The sequence below is a fragment of the Lactuca virosa genome, chromosome 8, assembly GCF_052849685.1.
Source record: "Lactuca virosa cultivar CGN04683 chromosome 8, Lactuca_virosa_CGN04683_v6, whole genome shotgun sequence".
Lineage (NCBI taxonomy): Eukaryota > Viridiplantae > Streptophyta > Magnoliopsida > Asterales > Asteraceae > Lactuca > Lactuca virosa.
In genome coordinates, this window is record NC_136433.1 from 113,121,780 (window position 1) to 113,136,063 (window position 14,284).

Below are 14,284 nucleotides of genomic sequence, written 5' to 3' on the forward strand. Positions count from 1 at the left end.
AACAGAAAACATGATATCTGGACGACTAGCTGTAAGATACATTAATGAACCTATCATTTGGCGATAGAGTGTCATATCTGATGGGTTTTGAGTACTACAACAATCCTATGGTGTACATGCAAACCCTAAAGCTTTTGGATCTAGTTTGTCTAATGAACATGAAATAATCATCCAAAGCTTATAAACCCTAGATCTAGCATACAATAATCGAATTAACATATGAATTTGGGTTTAGATCTTACCTTTCAATGGTTACAAGAGTTCTTTGATCTTCAAGAAGCTTAGTGACACAAGTGTCACACCTCTAATGGCTCACAAACACCAAAAGCAAGAGAATGATGAAGAGGAGAGAGGATGAGAGGCACCAAAACGTCTAAGAACCCTTAGGGATTACTTCCATACGTTTTTGGGGCCTTAGGGGTTCCTTATATAGTGAGGCTATTAGGGTTTTGAACTAGGAAACCCTAATCTGACTGCTTAGGCCCTAAGCAGCCCATGGACTCCCTCCTTAGAAGCCTTGGACGAATTCTAATGGGTTTCCCCATAGATTTTGTCCACTCCAACTTCTATGGAGTCCATTAGCCTAAAATTCAACTATCACACAATTGACAGTTCTAGTCCCCTTTATTTAATTAATGTCTTTTAGCCACAAAATTAATTCTTATTAATTCTTGACTAATATTAATTAAACAATATGATTTCTCCTTTAATATATTATTCTTATAATATATTAATAAATCATAATATACCTTTCTCTTCATAAATCATCCTATCAAGTTGCTTTGGTGAAGGCAACCCAACAAGACCATGCACAACCGGGTCAAGTACATACCAAAATAGTTACGGGCTTAGACACTAATCCAACAGTCTCCCACTTGGATAAGTCGAGTAACTATAGTGCAAGTTCAATCCGATTAGTAATCGTAGCTTCTCAAAGACGTTGTCAAAATCTGATCTTATCAGTAACTTGTCCTTTAGATAAGGGATCATATATTCCTCCATTCTAGATGTTGTATGAACTGAGACATGGATTTTAATCATACTCTCTGTTCATGTGTTGTTTCCCGATTTCCGATTTATGATGACTGGCAACAAACTACAATTGAACACATCAACTTAGTCCAGGCTTGGCCAAGCGCTTAGGGTGTCATCACTAAATCATCGAGGGGCCCACATATATCGCTTTTATCCTACTTTGGGTAAAAGGAATGGATAAACTTTGACTCAATGTTCGCTTGTACCTACTCATCAAATCACGCACAACAATATGTTTTATAACACCAAGTTACTGGTGCGTTTACATATTATCAATGTGCAACCAACTTGTAGAATACAACTCACACGTCTCGGTTTCAAGAATATAAGATATTATCGTCTCACCAATCACTCGTGATAAAATCCATGAAGCGATCTAAGTGAGCATGGGTTTGATCCAATACTCTAATCTTATAGGAGCACTCATGAACCCTGCAGCAAACTTTTGCTATGTCTAAAACACTTTAGACAATCTACAGTCAGATTCATGCCAGTCTTCTTTCATACCTACTTCTAAAGTATGAGCGACTGTGGAGAGTTTGAATAATCTTATTATTCGGGAAGTCAAAACATGCAAAGTGAAACACAAGAATAATACTAATACTATATGGCCTCAAACCTTTGAGTATAAATAAAAAACGTTTATTTAATCACCATATTGATTACTCATTATTTGTTGTTTCGGGTAATCAACTTCTTACTTGAATTATAACAACAGTTGTCCCATGCTCCAAGCATGCACATTATGTTTACCTATGGTCCTTACTTTGTGAAATAGATCAATTGAACACATTTCCAACGATGCTCATTTCACAATCCCTAATCATTAGTGTAAGAATACAAAATTGTCGCCACTACTAGAATATGTTAGATTCTAACATTTTATGCAACGATCCTTTCGTAATGTCATGGCACAAAGGTCACCAAGACTCGACCAATGAAATTACAAAATGCTCTATTGGAGATTGTTACAAGACAAGTCCATAGATGTGAAGTCTCACATTCAAAGTACATTCCTTTGAACATCCTTCTTGCATAAAAGTTTCTAATCTAGACATAAAATTTTAACGTCCAACTCCCAATATGGAAACATTTCCATATTTGCCATATGAGAACTCATTCTAAATAGAGTCTTATCTATTCATAATAAAGTCAATATGGTCCATCCATTAGTATACTTCCAGCTGTCCACAAGCGACCAATCTTTGGCGAACCTTAGATTGTCCTTGACAGTTGTTTAATTATTTTAGTCAAATCGGTTCTAGTCCCTTTTCCTTCTTAATGCGCTAGGCATTTGGGAAATTTTTCAACGGTCGAATATTGCAGCATATGCAATCGATCCTATACCTGAAGCGTATGGGACACGATCCATAATGGAAAAACGTGATACTTTACCGGTTTCTTGCTATAATATTGCCATATATAGAATTCCTTTATGTTGAATCTTTTCGACATAACATCCATATATGTCCTTTGACTAAATTCAATTAAAAGTTCTCGATCTAAGCTTTTAGATTTTGAAACGAAGTATAATATTCTCTCCCTTAATTATAGCAAAACAACTTTTCAACCCCTACAACTTTGCAAAGTGAACCTTTTGTTTTCTATAATTAACATTGCTAACTTGCAACACTTAAAATAATAATCATGCTCCCACTAACATGATGATTATATCCATACCAGCATCACATTTATGCTCCCACTAGCTTTGACACGTATTCCATTGGACTTCTAGAAGGCAATACTTATTGACTTACAAAGTTCATATTTCCAATAAGATATGCTTCGATAAGCCTTTATCCAAGCTTCTCATACACCTTTCCTTAGATAACTCACATGTGTGTTTAAACAATTCTAGAACTTACAACAATAAGTCTCGAATGTTCAAACTAATTGCCAAATCTCACAATTCGAACTATGAAGAGGGATGCCGTAATCATAATCGAATTTGAGAATGCAATTTACATAATCGCTATCTCCTTAAAGTCTCTCTTAGTGAAAGAGTTTCCTCACAATCATTTTCATGAATGAGAGAAACCTTATGACACTTAGATTTTATGGTGTATGTGTCCCTATCCATGTGAATTTGTCATAACCATAATCATAAGATAATGCTTGTGACAAATCCAAACTCTTATGGACAGAACTTGTTCATTCTTAATTTCTTGCCATCAAGGGTCCCACCATTGCTTCCAAGATATTTAGCAGCTCACCCCTACCTATCAATGTACTTTCCATTGATTAGGGTGCTTGCCCTTATGTAGTCAATTGAGAACTCGTAGAACTCATATGCATAAGTAAATTTACTGGAATGGCACAGAAACAAGAATATGTCAACACGATAGGTTACAAACCTCAAGTCGTGTGCTAGTGTTTAACAATAGGTTTACCCTTGATTAGTTCTTGAAACTTTTCAAGATCATTTAGACTCCCACTGACCTCTTGACATATAGGTTTCTATTATCAAGAAACATTTCTTGATAAACAAATATCCAGGAGTTAGTGAGGATTCTTATCAAGACAAACACTACACACTTTGGTATTAATTGGTCTTTGTCTTATCCAAGACATCACAACTTACCAATTTCAAACGTGCAAGAGTAAGAAAAACAATTTTCTGCTTCACATTTGATTAGTGTGTTAAAACTTCTTAAGATGTGTCACTCAAGTCACAATCTTGGAGTATGACTCTAAGACTTGATTTTGGAACGAAGTATGATTCACCTTTTGATTTAACCATTTCAACAATTTATGATTCCTCTTCTTAGCCATACTAGTGTACTAAGGTGTCCTCAGAGGATCAATTGTGATACGGTTTCAAAATCACTAAGTTAATCATAAAATAGATACTTAAGTACTCTCCCATCTTTTCAGATTGGAGAAACTTTTATCTTTCTGCCTAATTGATTCTTCTTATTCGTTCTGTTATTCAATGAAACTTTTTCCAATGATTTAGAATCATACTTAATCTTTTAAGTATAATCACATTTACTAATCTTTTAGAAAATCATGACGAACATTTTATCGTTCTTTGTGGTGGACTTAACCAGTGCACAACACTGTGTACCAGATCTCCTAGTCCTTCACTTGACTCACATACTTATGTGAACAAGGAATTAGTCCTAATTTCCCAAATACGAAGTTTCTCATTCATCATACAATACCAGTTGCATGATTCCAAGTTTCTGTCTAATTGAAACTTGGGCGATGAGAATCATTCCTTATTTGGTAAATTTCTAACATTACCACAAATAACATAACTAAGAATCAAATCCATTCCAACATTGCTAAAAAATATAAACATTCAAAATCAATTTTCATAAAATCCATCGCAAGGAAACATAAATAAGACAAAATCAAAAATTATTTTATTGCGGAAAAATCTTGTCCTTACAATGCGATTACAAATGAAAACTATGCTATTTATATTCCTAAACAATCTATCATAACTCTAAAAGTAGCAGCTCCAAAAATCCGATCATCAAATCATGCGATCGAAATCCATTTCTTCACGATCAGACTCAGCTCACTTCTTCCTTTAAGCTTTCTCTCTTTTCTTCGATCCTACAACACATCAAAAATGCAATCTTATCACATCATGTATTAAGAATCTAAAATAGAAAACTTAATAGAGTTAGATAGTGGATTTTACCTGAAGCAGAATCATACATCTTGACTCTCCCATCTCTTAGATCTCTCAGGTAATCAGGGCAGCTTCGTAACCAATGCCCCTTTTCTTGGCAATAGAAACAAGTGGACCTCTTCAGAATAGCACACGAGACAATCTCAGACTCAGCCTTTCTCTTGCGTAGAGAAAACTTTTCTGGACTTCCAATGTTGCCATTGCCCATAGAAGGTTGGGATATTGATTTACCAGACAAATTTGCTCGACCAGTGCGACAAATCATTTCTGATTCAGCAGCAATAAGCAAATAAGTCAAATCAATGAGGGTCACGTCATGGTCCATCATATAGTACTCTCTAACGAACTTACCATACGAATCGGGAAGTGACTGAAGAACCCAGTCAACAGACAACTTCCTTGAGACGTCGACACCCAACATTCCCAATCTATCAATATGCAACTTCATATCCAAGAGATGAGCGCATACCGACTTTCCATCTTCGTGTCTTTTTGCCAATAGGGATTGAGTGACCTTGAACTTTTCAAGTCTTCGAACATGTGGGTCAGGGAGAATTAATGGAGGAGGAGGAGGAAGTGAAGAGTGATTTCCATTTCCACAATCCAAGCGTGGAACACCATTTTCAAGTGGAAAAACTTTTTCCAACGGATTCAGGAAGACCATAGTTGTCAGACTTTGACATCTACAAAACGGGAGAAAATTCAAGTTAGTTGATTGAGTCCTTAATAAAACACCCAAATGAGATATTAAGGCTAGGACGCAACACAATATTCTACAATTTGGAAGAGGGATGCCGTAATCCAAATTGCAGAACATTTTAAGGTAGGTAAATGACGATTTACCAATTTCCACCATGAAAAACGAAAAGGAAATTTAAGTTTTAAATGAATTGAAACTCCTAGATCTTTTTAGATTCATTGAACTTTTAAATGGCATGTTTAAATCTCGAGTGTGCCCTTCGTTTGTGACTGGGATGCCGAGGATCACAAACAAGTTGTGGATAACCATGCAAATATACATGGTGCCCCCAATGTTACAGTCACCTAATCGATGTGTCGGTTAACCACACACGCTCCATCGATCTATGACAAACATCGAGTCACCCTTTGCCCCCTTTGCTTAGAGCCCAATTAGTGTGCCGGTTAACCACACGCGCTCCACTAACGTTTTAGCAAGGGTACAAAGTGTAATTTCATGGAATAGCACCAACTCCACATTTTTCCTAAAGTAACTAAGATTTGGGAATTTATAAATGTGTTTAGTTACTTCGTACTTCATTATACTTATAATGGAAGGTTGTGTCATATCCTACCCGTTCGGCTAACGACCCTCCACTAGTCAAGAGTGCGGTGGGTAAGAGTGGATACCCAATGACGGTCATTTTACAGGCCGCTTCCTTAAACACCCCTTAGAGACCAGCTTCGTGAATGAGGCCTACTAACGGTAAGACTGACATTTACTTATACATATATAATATTAGACTTTTAATTTTATATATAGTATAAGGGTGTATTTTACACTTTTAAAATACTAGGTGGTTTAATTTAATAAATTATACCTTTTAATTTAATTAAATATAAACCATATCATTATGGATTTATTAACTCTCTTTTAATTATACATTTAATTAACTTAATAAAACCATAAGGGTGTAATTTGAACATTTTTCAAAAACTAGGGTTTTAGAATTTAATATTTCAAAATTAAACTTTTAATCAAAATTTTAAATTCCAAAACGTGAGGGAAAGTTTTGAAACTTTTCAAAACCTTAGGGTTTAGAATTTAATATTTCAAAATTAAACTTTTTAATCAAAAAATTTAAATTCCAAAACTTGAGGGCAAGTTTTGAAACTTTTCAAAACTATCTAGATCAAATTACAAATAATCTAATTAATCAAATAATTGGTAATTATCTAAATTTGACCTAATTTAATTACTTGCAAGATAATTCATCAAATAATTCAAATAAATCAAGTTTATCACATAAGGCAATGGTTATCTAATTAATTTGACAATTATCTACTATTTTGGTAAGGATAATCACGTAATATCAATGAAAATCGGTTTTTATCAATAAAAAACGTTTATGGTAATTATCCCACAGCCAAAACAGTAAAAATCCCGAAAAATATGGCATTTGACACTCCGAATCGTCGAGCCAACATTGGACTCGTCGAGTTGCCAGTGAACTCGGTGAGTTCAACTATGGACTCGGCGAGTCCAGGCTTCAGATCCAAGATTTTGCGATTTCCAGCTTTGAATAATCATGTAAAGCATCAAATACATCAAACAAACAGCCTAGTCTCTGATACGACTGATGGGTTTTGAGCCCTACAACAATCCTATGGTGTACATGCAAACCCTAAAGCTTTTGGATCTAGTTTGTCTAATGAACATGCAATAATCATCCAAAGCTTATAAACCCTAGATCTAGCATACAATAATCGAATTAACATATGAATTTGGGTTTAGATCTTACCTTTCAATGGTTACAAGAGTTCTTTGATCTTCAAGAAGCTTAGTCTCACAAGTGTCACACCTCTAATGGCTCACAAACACCAAAAGCAAGAGAATGATGAAGAAGAGAGAGGATGAGATGCACCAAAACGTCTAAGAACCCTTAGGGATTACTTCCATACGTTTTTGGGGCCTTAGGGGTTCCTTATATAGTGAGGCTATTAGGGTTTTGAACTAGGAAACCCTAATCTGACTGCTTAGGCCCTAAGCAGCCCATGGACTCCCTCCTTAGAAGCCTTGGACGAATTCTAATGGGTTTCCCCATAGATTTCGTCCACTCCAACTTCTATGGACTCCATTAGCCCAAAATTCAACTATCACACAATTGACAATTCTAGTCCCCTTTATTTAATTAATGTTTTTTAGCCACAAAATTAATTCTTATTAATTCTTGACTAATATTAATTAAACAATATGATTTCTCCTTTAATATATTATTCTTATAATATATTAATAAATCATAATAAACTTTTCTCTTCATAAATCATCCTATCAAGTTGCTTTGGTGAAGGCAACCCAAAAGGACCATGCACAACCGGGTCAAGTACATACCTAAATAGTTACGGGCCTAGACACTAATCCAACAATATCAACAGCCGGTTTGTCCAGAGATGGTGTTAGTTTCGTTCCGAATGCCATTAGAACCTTCACCTTCGAATCTCCCACCATTCCAAACTTAGTAAGTAAGGTCTTTGTATAAGCCTCCTGATTGATAAAGATACCTTCCTGACTCTGTTTTATATTCAAACCAAGGAAAACGTTAATTGGACCCATGGTGCTCATCTCAAACTTAGTTTCCATCAACTTTCGGAACTCAACAGTTAAGCTGGGGTTAGTTGATCCGAAGATGATGTCATCAACATAAATTTGGACGATCATTAAGTGGTCACTATCTTTCTTGCGAAAGAAGGTTGGGTCGACCGATCCTTGTTTAAATTTAGCCTGTTTTAAAATGAGAGTAAGAGTTTCGTACCAGGCTCTTGGAGCTTGCTTAAGACCGTAAACTGCCTTGTCCGGAATGTAACAGTGGTTCGGATACTTTTCATTATGAACCCGGGAGGTTGTTCCACATACACTGTTTCTTCTAGTTCCCCATTCAGAAAGGCACACTTGACATCCATCTAATATACTTCAAAGTTCTTGTGTGCTGCGTATGCCAGAAAGATGCAAACAGATTCCAACCTTGCAACTGGTGCAAAGGTTTCTTTGTAGTCAATCCCTTCTTCCTGACAATAACCCTTAACTACGAGTCGCGCCTTGTTTGTTATCACATTTCCTTCTTTATCCAGCTTGTTGCGAAATACCCATTTTAGACCAACAACAGATGCATCATTTGGAGTGGGAATAAGTCTTCTGACCTTGTTTCGTTCGAATTCATTGAGCTCCTCCTGCATTGCTTGCACCCAATCAGAATGATCAAGAGCAATTTGAACGTTTTAAGGTTCATTCTTCGAGATAAACGAATTGAACATGCAATATTCCACTTTAGAGAACAATGCAGTTCGCTTCGCCTGTTGTTGTGCTCTCGTAAGAACTCCTAAAGATGAATCTCCCATCACTTGAGTTTTAGATGATCTCTGGTCCATTTAGTCAACGGAGGATAATTGGGATCATATGTTGGATCCAATTCAGCGTTCACTTCTTCAAATTCTGACTGCGCATCCGAATCATCATTACCATCATTTGTATTTTCATCCCCCCCTCGAATGATGTATATTCTACTTCCTCATTCGGAATAGGATTCTCCCCCCTGGAGAGGATTTTCATGGGTGTCTGGAGGAGTTGAGTGCTCCCCCTGCAAAGGTGAATCAGGTGTGGAGGTTGATGTAGAACTCTCTCCCTGCGGTGTAGCATTCGCATCTTGTGATTGAGACTGATTTTCAGAGTCTTTTGGAGTGGGGTGTTCGTGTTCCATATCTTTCGCAGCTTCATCAATGATTTTCTTCAGCTCGTCTTCTTTGTTGTCTGTTGCTTTGGATTCGGAGGAGATGGCCTTTTTTGGCTTGTCGAATAAGTTCATGAACTCATCGTAGAGATTGGAGAGTAGGATCGTAACTGGATTTGTTTCGGGAAAGATCTCCTTTGATTGATTGTTATCCTTCTAAAACTTCTTCAAATAATTGTCGTCGAAAGTGACATAGTAGGTTTCTTCTATCTTTTTGGAACTTTTGTTGAGAACCCTATATGCTTTAGAAGTTAAAGAATACCCCAAGAATATTCCTTCGTCAGCCTTTACATCGAATTTGTTCCTTTGCTCTTTTGAATTGAAGATAAAGCACCTGGAACCAAAGACATGGAAAAACTTGACATTAGGTTTTCGATTTTTTATAATCTTATATGGAGTGACATAGAATCTCTTATTGAGGATTGAGCGATTTTGGGTATAGCAGGCAGTTCCAATAGCATCCGCCCATAAGTATAGCGGCAGATTTGCGAATGACAACATGGTTCTCCCAACTTCGCACAACGAGCGGTTTCGCCTTTCATCGACCCCGTTTTGTTGTGGAGTATAAGGAGAAGATAAATTGTGAGTTACTCCTTTTTCAGTAAGGAATTCTTCAAACGCTTGGTTTTTAAACTCCAAACCGTTGTCACTACGAATATTGCGAACCAACTTTCATAGTTGTATCTTGATCTGCTTTATGAAGACCTTGAGCTTTGGAGTGGCTTCAGATTTCTGCTTAAGAAAGTACATCCAAGTGAATCAAGAAAAATCATCTACAATACAAAGAATATGCTTATTACCACCAATGCTTTCAATTGCCGAAGGACCACAAAGGTCGATGTGCAAAAGTTCAAGTGGTTCAATGACTTTCGTGTTTACAATTGTTGGATGACTTTTCCTGCTCTGCTTCCCCATTTTGCAGGCTGCACATAGATGATCCTTGTAGTACTTCAAGAGAGGAAGACCTCGCACATGATCCCTAAGAACAAGCTTGTTGATATCTTTGAAATTGAGATGCGAGAGCCTTCGGTGCCATAGCCAGCTATCATTAGTGGAAGCTTTCGTAAATAAGCAAATTGAAGGCTTCCCTTTGATGAGGTTCAGATTGAGGGGGTACATTTCTCATTTTTGCTTTGACTTTAACATAACATTTTTGGTTGCCTTTTCAATGATTTATGACCCTTCGTCGTCGAATGAAACTTTTAATCCTATACCCACCACTAACTGCGAAACACTAATGAGGTTGTGTTGCAGTCCTTCCACATACACAACTTTGCGAATTGGAAAATGTCCATTTGTTATCATCCCATAACCCTTGATTTCACCAAGTGAATTGTTGCCGTACTTCACTCTTCCTCCATCCTTCAGTGCTCTAAACTCTCGTAGTTCTTCCTTTCTCCCTGTCATGTGACGCGAACAACCACTGTCTATGTACCATTCGGAGTCAAACTGCTCGTCACGAATCACCTGCAAAAATCAAGCATATTTAGGAACCCAAAGTTGTTTGGGCCCTCATGAGGTTTTCACAGGAAAAGTAATAGCAACATCAACTAAGTAAGATATTTTAACCAACGTGGTGCTATCTTTTCTTTTAATTTGAAAAACTATGATCCTATTATCGTTTAGGTTCATATCCTTAGAGGATATTTTCCTTTGCTTATTATGGATCTGTTGTTTGACAATTTTCTTCTCAACTATCTTGGGATTAGTTTCAGATCTTTTGAGAGGAACTTTAGGCTCCGAAACTATCTTTCCATTGCCTTTAACATCCTGCGATGTCTTGGCTGAATGTGAAGCATTCGTGTTAGGAGAGAAGTGATATTTGGTTTTATGTACAGGTTTCGTATGATTTGAAAAGGATGGGCTTTGAAAAACTTTTTGATTTGAAACCTGTAGAGACTGATTTCGCTGAAAATTCTTAGGTTTCACAGGTGAAGAGACTTTCGCATTTGTATTGGATTTTTCTTTATGAACAAAGTTGGGATTCGTAGATTGCCAGAACTGCTTTCTTTCCTTGAGATTTTTGTTATATCTAGCATTCCTTTGGCGTTTTGAGCTGCGAACTGCTCAGAGGATTTGTGGATTCGGAGGATTGGCGTTTTTGAGCTGCGAACTGCTTTCTAGGTTTTGGCTTTCTCGTAGGGGTTTCGATCCGAACAGACGATGTGTCACTTGGAACGTTCTTAGTTCCACTTGGACTCCCTTTTTCGTAGCTTGAATTAAACTTGTTCAACGGCTCTGCTACGTACATGCTCTTTGTTTTCCAAGAGGTCATTTTAGATAGACCTTTGGTTTCGTTTACATTATCGATTGGAGCTTACCAGAAAAACTCATCGCAACCATCTTTATTGTCGTCTTCAACCATGGACGTTAATTTTGATGTTTGGTTTTTATTCAGCCCCTTAGTTGCGAAAACTTGATTGGGAACAGTTTGAACCTTTGGAAAAACAGTTACGTTTTCTCTTAAAATTTTCGTAGGTTCAGGTTTGCATTTAACAAATTCAGAGCAGTCAACCTCATCCTCCACATAGATTTCACTCATATCACTTTCATCGTAGAATTCAGAAACATTTTCAACATCATGTTTATTTTTTGAACTCAACTTGGTGCTTAATGAGTCAAACTTCTGTACAGTTTCAGATTTAATTTGCTCTTTGTCTTTTTCATCCAAAAGTTGTTTAAGCATGTTTTTGTAGTCTTTGGACTGTATATAAGATTCGATTTTGTCCAGTCCTATTTTGTATGCATCCGAAACTTCGTCTGATGAGACGATGGATTCGCACCTGTAGCAGTCAACATCTATTTCGTCCTCTTTTAATTCAAGGAATGGCAAAATCATTTTATGAATTTTCTTACCAATCTCACAATCAAGATGTAACTGGGTGATGTTGAAATAAAGCCTTTTAGCAATTAAACAAAATATGTTTCTCTGTTTCAAAATCATCAAATTGTCTCTTTGCAAATAGATTAACTCATCCCTAGATCTAGACAAATCTAACTCCAATTTTTCAATCCATATGCACCTCTCTTCACTCTTTGACGAAACCCTGCCGAGTTGATCGGTTAAGTTAGAATTTGTTAAACGAGTTCGTTTTAGACTATCACTGAAACTTGAAAATGTGTATTTTAAGTCGTTCAATTCAGTTTCATATCTAGACACATGTATATTCAGAGAGTCCAGAATAGAGTTTATCTTGTTGATCACCTGCTCGCACTCGCTTATCTACTCAAGAACTAGTTTCGCAGCGAAACATCTATTAGCGCTACGTCCACCATCAGTTGCATAACCCCTCATCTCTGACACTTCATTGGTAACAATCAAACACCTTCCATTAAACTGTGAAACTTCATCCTTCGCCGCGAAGCTCCTTCCATGAGCAGGTATGCAAACCTCTTCATCTTCAGAGTCAGTCGACCAGACCTCGACTCTGCCAAACTCATTTTCAGCTTCGTTTTCCTGCACAATCAAAGCATGCATGGTGTTATCAGCGTTCTTCTTCTTTTTGATCTCCTCCAACTTTCGGAGATAGTATGTCTCGTCATCCTCTCCCTCCTTCTTCTCGTTCATTCTTCTTAGCATGCATTCTTTGGCTAGATGGTTTTTGCCATGACAATAATTACAATCATAGCCGGAGTCCCCCACAAGCTTTTGATCCTTCTTCGCTTCTTCTTTTTGAGAGTTAGTAGCATCTCCTCCTTTACCTTTTTAGAGCGATAACTGCCCTGCCAATTTCGGTTTTTGTTGTGACTGAAGTTTTTCTTTGCGAATCTCTTTGGATTAGACACCATCATAGCAAATTCCTCCTTAGAAAGTTCACAATCGGAGAGATCAGATTTCGAACCATCATTATCTACAACCTTTTTACCCTTCGCAACAAGTGCCAGTGATCCCATCCCAGAAACTAACTTCCATTCTTTCGTCACTTCATCTTCATGTGACCTCAGTATTCCATCAAGCTTTGCCAACGTGTAGTTCTTGAACTGCTCATGTGCTTTTACAGTAGAAACTACAGCCTTCCATTCAGATCTTAGCCCGTTCATGAACATGACTTTTTGCTTAATTAAGTTCACATCCAATCTCGTGCTTCATCATCCTACCGAGAAGATGATTATAGCGATTGAAAGTTTGATCTAGACTCTCTTCAGGCTTTTGTACAAAGGCTCCAAACTCTGAAAGCAGTAGAGTTTGAGTAGAATGCTAAAGATCAACATCCCTTGAGTATAGTTCCTTGAGCCTATCCCATATGGCTTTTGCTGTGTCGCATGAACTCACCAAACGAAAAGTGTCTGGTGGAAAAGCAAACCTGATGATCCTCATCACTTTAACGTTGCTTATCAACTTATCCTTCTCATCTTGTGGTACGTCTATTACATCAAGAAGAAGCTTGTTGTAGCCGGCTTGCGTTTTAATTTCTCTTATTGTTCCTATATGAGCAAACATGTGGATAGTAATGGCTTCCCATATCAGATAGCCATTGTCTTCAAGCCCTAGGACGTAATCTTCAAAGTGCAACGCGCACACTTCATAATCACCGGGGGGAAAAGAATAGGGATTCTGGTTGTTGATCCAATGCTGCTTGAAAGATTTATGGAGTTAACGTGAGAATCGTTTGACATGTTTAAAGATCGATTAACACCTGCATGAATCAGATGTGTAAACTAAAATTGTTTTTGGGTAATATAAAGATCAAAGATCAGCGTCAATAACAATGATGACGGCTGAACCAGATTAATAGCAGAAACCCTAAAAACTCTTTTAACAGAAGAGATGCGTATAGATTACACAGTCTCCTGCTCTGATACCAACTGTTGAGAATAAAACTCTAAAGATCGAATAGATTCAAATAGGAAAAAGCAATCAAACACAGAATATGAATCAAGAATGTGTCGAATGATTAAAAGTCACAGCCTCAAAAGAGCTCGATAAAGAACTGCTACTGTAGAGGCTATGTAGGGTTTACAATGACACGATTAACTAATACACGATGTATGCATGCATCTTAAATAGTAAAACCCTAAAAGTAAATGACGGGTGGACAGGCCCAACCTAGATACAAAATGGACTAAACAAAAAGCCCATAAAGACGCTGAAAGATCTAGTATGCTGAAGAGTCATATTAAAGTGATATTGCTAAATAACATA